Source organism: Culex pipiens, chromosome 1, assembly GCF_016801865.2.
Source record: "Culex pipiens pallens isolate TS chromosome 1, TS_CPP_V2, whole genome shotgun sequence".
NCBI classification, from domain to species: Eukaryota; Metazoa; Arthropoda; class Insecta; order Diptera; family Culicidae; genus Culex; species Culex pipiens.
In genome coordinates, this window is record NC_068937.1 from 82,495,496 (window position 1) to 82,502,220 (window position 6,725).

Genomic DNA, 6,725 nt, shown 5'->3' on the forward strand with positions numbered 1-6,725 from the left:
CAGGCATTGAAGGACTTAGACTCATCAAAAGGACCAGGACCCGACGGAATAGCACCTGCATTCCTAAAGAACCTTGCAGAAGAATTGACATATCCACTGCATCATCTTTTCAACATGTCAATAAATACTGGAAAATTCCCACAAACATGGAAAAAGTCTTTTTTAGTGCCTATTTTCAAGTCAGGCCCAAAATCAGACATACGTAATTATCGCGGAATTGCCCTTTTGTCTTGCATTCCAAAACTTTTCGAATCTATTATAAATGAAAAAATCTTTCAGCAAGTAAAAAACCGCATCACATGTAAACAGAACGGCTTTTTTGAAGGCCGCTCTACTAGCACCAACCTTTTAGAATTTGTAAATTTTACACTGAATGCAATGCATAATCGCAATTTCGTAGAAGCAATTTACACAGACTTTAGTAAGGCATTTGACAGAATCGACATACCATTATTAATCTTCAAACTGCAGAAAATTGGAATTCAACCGAATCTTTTGGAATGGCTTAAGTCATATTTGACTAAGCGCGAACAAATTGTTCGCTTCCAAAATGTACTATCGGAATCAATTCACGTCACCTCTGGGGTTCCGCAAGGATCCCATCTAGGACCTCTTCTTTTCATCTTGTATGTAAACGACATTTCCTTCATTCTTAAAAAAATTAACGTACTTGTATATGCAGACGACATGAAATTGTATATGGAAATAGGAAATGCCAATGACAGTCATGTATTCCAAAACGAAATTAATCTTTTCTACACATGGTGTAGTAAAAGCCTACTCCAATTGAATGTAAAGAAATGTAATTCCATTGCCTTCAGCAGAAAACATGAAACACCAAACATAACAGTATTATTAGGAAACCAACCAGTAGAAAAATGCAAAGTAGTACGTGATCTAGGTGTCATCCTAGACTCACAACTAACTTTTGTAGAACACTATAACACAATAATAAACAAGGCAAAAAGTACATTAGGCTTTATAAAGCGCTTTGCATTCAACTTCCAGGACCCGTATACTATTAAATTACTCTATATAACGTATGTCAGGCCACTCTTGGAATACTGTAGTATCGTCTGGAATCCATACTATGCCGTACACCAAGCACGTATTGAATCTGTCCAAAAACAATTCTTACTGTACGCACTACGTAAACTTAACTGGACTGCATTTCCTCTCCCATCGTATGAAGCACGCTGCATGCTCATAAACATACAATCATTACAAGAACGTCGTAAATTTGCCATGCTCTCTTTCATCAACGACATTATTTCTCAACGCATACAGTCAGCAGCATTATTTTCAGTAATACGCAATAGTATTCATGAACCAAGCCGTACTCTTAGACATTCACAACTTTTTAGAATAACTGCATACACGACAAATTATTTAAAAAATTCGCCATTAAATCAAATGATGCGCTTTTATAATGAAAATTCACAGTACATACATTTCGAAATGTCTAAACCGGAACTACGAAAAAATCTGTACAATAGAAATAATATCTAGTATGTAAGAAAATTGTAAGTAGTCTACATAAGCTTGACGAATAAACAATAAATCTAAAAAAAAATTTGGGACAGCAAAATTAGTGAAATTGAATTTTCGCTAAATAATTCTGTCCATTCTTCAACTGGTTTCACGCCATATTTCGTAATTCACGGTTTTGAAATGGCAGTGAACGGTAACGATCATAAACAAGAACGTAATACAGAACAACCATCAGAAGAACGATTCATTGAACAAAGACGCAACATAATTGGACCACTTTATGAAAAAGTAATAAATAACAACAAGAAACAGTACGAAAAATACAGAAAATCATACGACAACAAACACAAAACATATCCTCAAGTGTTCCAAATAGGACAGTGTGTGTTCAAGAAGAACTTCAAGTTATCAAATGCTGTTGAAAATTACTCGGCCAAGGTCGGACCTGTGTATGTGCCATGCAAAATTCTCGCGCGTCGTGGTGTCTCAACATACGAGTTGATTGATGAAGAAGGTCGTAATATTGGGCTTTTCGCGGCGCAAGATTTGATTCCGGGTTAAATTTTCTGAGAATAGGGTGAAAGCTGTATGTTTCTGAGTATAGGTCATAATTTTACATAACAAGTGTAATTATTTTTTTCAATTAGACGAATTTAACTAATTTAGGTACCTAACAAATTTTCAAAACAATAATTCCAGATCGAAAAGACACTTCTGAACAATTGCGACGGCGATTGTGGCATGTCAAAGATCAGTTCGAACCAGCACGAACAAATTCTTACACTTTTCGCGATTTTCTAGCATGATCATTTTTCTCTTAGAAACTGCCCAACAAATTCACCAGCATTACTACATATATATGAAATTTTGATAACTAAAGTTGCACGACGATAAACAGTGTCAATAAATAATCAAAAACCACGGTTTAAGATTATTTATTGCCATTGGGTCTGGGGGTGTTGTAACCTGACCACGATCTTCATGTGATCAGGTTTGCCAATCGTCGACCGCTTATCCCCACACAGAACCACAAGGGCAAATACTTATAATCCGTAGGTATTTGTACTACATTACACTCATACAACAGAACAACACCACAATTATCGTACGCATCCGTACATTGGCCAACACACTACTTCGTGCACGCAACGTCCGCGAGAGTGGACAATCTCTTCCCGGGTCAACCAGGGGATTTGCACCCATATTGGTCCCAAGCAACATTTGTTCTGCATAACACCAAAAAACCCGCCATTTCCCGATGGAGCACCAACATGACATGTGTTCAACATGTCGCACGCGTCAAGGAGCACTTTCCCTCACCCACGCAACTCCAAAGAACACCCACATTTACCGCGAAATCTCAATCAATTCCGCAACGTGGGATGGATCATCAACGAACCGGTTGACTGGTATCAGGAACCCTGAGGGCCGATCCAAATTACGCTCACGGTCCTCTCTCACAACACAACGATCAGTACATACGCACGCCACACACATGACCCATGACCCAATATAGATCGATGACCCGCTCTGCAGCAGTATCAGTCGATGGTTAATCGAAAAACAGGCCGGATTGCGTGTACACCAGATTCCACACGCAGTGTAACGACACAACGAACCAACAGTGATATTGTTTTTCGGTGGATTATTTCCTGACTAAGAAGAGCCTGACCATTGTAAGAGGATCTGCGATTAAGTGAATCTTTTCTAATTTTTACTGTCCTACAGGACGCAGCGAAAGGGCTGATAAAGTGTGAACAAGACGTAGGACAAAGTTTGAAACTGCGTCCAGTGCAGGTTGTGCGATCGTGTGCTTATAGTTAGTCGGTATTACTAACTAGGAAATTTATTTTCCCTGAACAGAGAGTGGTCATCAAGGCTTGGCTGCGGCCACTGCCTTACAAAAAAAGTGCCAACCTTTTTCTACAAAATGGCCGGCACGGCATCGATGCTGTGAGCGTCGGAATGATGTGAGATCGGTAAGGATCGTGTGGTTAGCGTTGGGGTTGATTTTTGGATCAATTGTTTGGACGAGTCGTTTTCTAAGGCCCTTTTTGGACTTTGTCCAGGCCCTATTTTCTTTTCCGCATTACTTCAAGATATTCAACAAAATGGCGGCTGGAGGAGTACAACTTCTGCAGCAGTGGATCAAGCAGCGCTGGACGAGCGATGCAGCAGGAGAATCGGCTGGAGAACCGGCTGGAAGCCGGTGCGGTCCGTTCATTTCGGCGGGATGCTGGAATGACGGCGGGTCACGAAGACCGGGCCGTTTGAAGGAGTCTACGGATGCAGTTTGGCCAACAGCAGGGGGGATTACACACTATAACACTGACACATTTACATTAGTTTAATAATTAACTTTAGAATTAAAAATGCATTTTGACTGCTAATCAATGCAGCAAAATTAAGTCGCCCAAGAAGGAGCGCCATTAAATATTGGATCCAAACATGTAAAACTTTCTTTTTCATTTGATTTTTTTTATATTTCCGCCCAAAAGGGCCAATAAATGCATACAACTTAGAACTAATCATTTTTGTGCGTTACAATTCTTTACTCTTCGGTTCTGGGTGGACGAGACGGGGAGAAGAACGAGAGAACTTTTCATCAGCGGACGCGAACCTCATCCAGATCGACTTCGTGGCGCGGGAAGCGGCATCTTCTGGTGAGTCGATCTGCTTTTGTCTTTCAGGAACTCATGTATGTCTGGTTAGCTGGTGACAAGGTGCAAACCGAGATTTGCGATTTTTAGAGCAAATCGAAAGCAAAGTTTCCGATTCCGCAAACCGGATTTTGTTCCGTGCAGCTGACCGAAGGGGAATCTGATTTTTTTTAATGATATCGCGTTGTTGGGAATTTGATAATGGGATGTTGGGAGTGATCGTCGATGTTTCCTGATGGTTCCTGTGCCTTTATCCTCACGCCTGTTTGGGAAATGGTTTGTTAACGGGATTGAGCAGCTTCAGATACTGTTACATTTTCTAATATAACATTCGAAATAAAACCTTTTTTTAACTTGCCTCCCTCGGAGTCTATTTATTTATTTATTTCATCTTCGGCACTCGCCGCACAGACTACAACTTATGTCCTATTTTTAATCCTATTTTTAAATACACATTTTGACATTCCAAACACAAACACATCTGCTACATCATTAAACACTCGACAGCAAGCACTAAGGGGACTATAATAACCGTAGTTCGTACGATGGCCAGGAACTTCAAGAAACGGAGCAGGGTTGCGCAGATTACGAGCTGGGATGTGTAGGGTGATTTTATCGCGAAGGGTAGGGCAGTCAATATTGCACGACAACAAGTCGAATACATAAATTCGCTGTAGTAGAACTCGTCGTGATGCCAGCGTAGGGAGTTTAAGCCGCTCACAGTTGTCATCGTACGAGGAGAGTCCTTGAGGCCGCACCCATGGCAGGCGTCGCACAGCAAATCTGGTGAAAGCTCGCTGAATCCGCTCGATCCTTTCAGCTTGCACGGCGTAGTAAGGTGCCCATACTTGGACGGCGTACTCTAGTTGACTCCGAACTAGCGAACAATAGATTGTTTTAAGCGCGAACAGATCCACAAAGTCAGCTGCATTTCGACGAAGAAATCCGAGGGTGGCAAAAGCTTTCGCTGTTGTCAGTGCAATATGTTCGTTGAAGCACGCTTTGCTGTCGATCGTCACACCCAGGTCCTTGATAGTGTTCACCCGTTCAAGTTCGTTTTGGCCCATCCTGTAGCTACTCAAGAGAGGTGTTCGTTTGCGCGTGAAGCTTATGATTTTGCATTTTTGTACGTTGACCTCCATTCCGTTTGCAGTGCACCAGCGTAACAGGCGATCGATGTCTTGCTGGAGTGCACAGCTGTCGAGAGGCGAGCTAACTGATCGGAACACTTTCAGGTCGTCTGCGTACATCAGCTTGTCCGACTCGAGGACACTGCACAGGTCGTTCACGAACAAAATGAAAAGTAAGGGTCCAATCACGCTGCCTTGCGGGACTCCGGAAGGAATTGCGAGGAGATGAGAGGAAGTGCATCTTACTTTGACGAAGGCTTTGCGATCGGCAAGGTATGAATGAATCCATCGGACGATCCATTCTGGAAGGCCATAGCGTCTCAGTTTCTCCAGTAAGAGAGCATGCGGTACCTTATCGAAGGCTTTAGATAGATCCACGTAAACAGCGTCAATTTGTTGGCCTTTTTCAATGTTCGTCAAGAGTGTTGAAGTGAAGAGGAGAAGGTTGGACGTTGTTGAGCGTCGCTTAACAAACCCGTGTTGTTCGTTGGCGATGATTGGCTTCAATACTGGATAAAGTGCTCCATGTACCAGGTGTTCAAACAGTTTAGCAAAATCGCTCAAAATTGAAATTCCTCGGTAGTTCTCGACTTTGTGAACGTTGCCGGCTTTATGTATTGGCGTAATACTAGCCAATTTCCAAGCAGTGGGAAATGTGGATTCTGCGAGCGAGCGGTTGAAAATGATAGTTGTGGGAAGAGCGAGAGAAGCCGCACAGTTTTTCAAGAAAGATGGATGGATACTGTCCGGGCCGGGACCTTTAGTAACATCAACATCATCAAGGGCTCTTAATACATCTTCTATCGAGAAATGTACTACTGGCAGATGCAAATCATGAGTTGGTATGTGATCTACAACTTCATTGCACGGTGCAGGGAGAGTCAGATTCAGCTTAAGATTTCAGAGAAAAACATGCAAACACTAAGATTGGACTAAAATACTTTTTATTGCACTTCATAGATCATTTTTCAACCGAAATTTCTTCAATATAACCCGAACTAAACAAAACTTTGGAGCGCTAGAAATACACTTCAACGAATTTGCGAGTGTGTCCTTCCTGTCCTGAACCTGCAGCCGGAGCCTTCAATGCCTATTGCATCCTGACGTCCAATTCCGGCAAATTCTGCAGCTGAGCAACTCTCTACGAAATCGGCCGATTTCGACCATTTATATTTTTTGTATTGTTTGATTTGACTCAAACTTTGTGATGCCTTCCATATGACCAAATAAGCTATTTTGCGTCATTGGTTCACCCATACAAGTCTCTATACAATTTTGGCTGCTGTCCATACAAAAATGGTATGTAAATATTCAAACAGCTGTAACTTTTGAGTGAATTTTCTGATCAATTTGGTGTCTTCGGCAAAGTTGTAGGTACCCACTGAGAATTTTGGCTCGAGCCTCGACTCGATTCAGGCTCGATCTCGAGCCAGATCGTTAATAT

The 6,725-nt window shown here is 41.8% G+C and overlaps 1 long non-coding RNA gene across 1 annotated transcript; it reads left to right on the forward strand.

Annotated features, from left to right (window-relative positions):
• Window positions 1-2,184: 2,184 nt before the first annotated feature.
• On the forward strand, window positions 2,185-4,222 carry LOC120430060 (uncharacterized). The gene is made up of 4 exons (XR_005607542.2): window positions 2,185-3,167; window positions 3,220-3,288; window positions 3,355-3,470; window positions 3,561-4,222. It is a non-coding gene; the product is annotated as an uncharacterized LOC120430060 (long non-coding RNA).
• The last annotated feature ends 2,503 nt before the right edge of the window (window positions 4,223-6,725 follow it).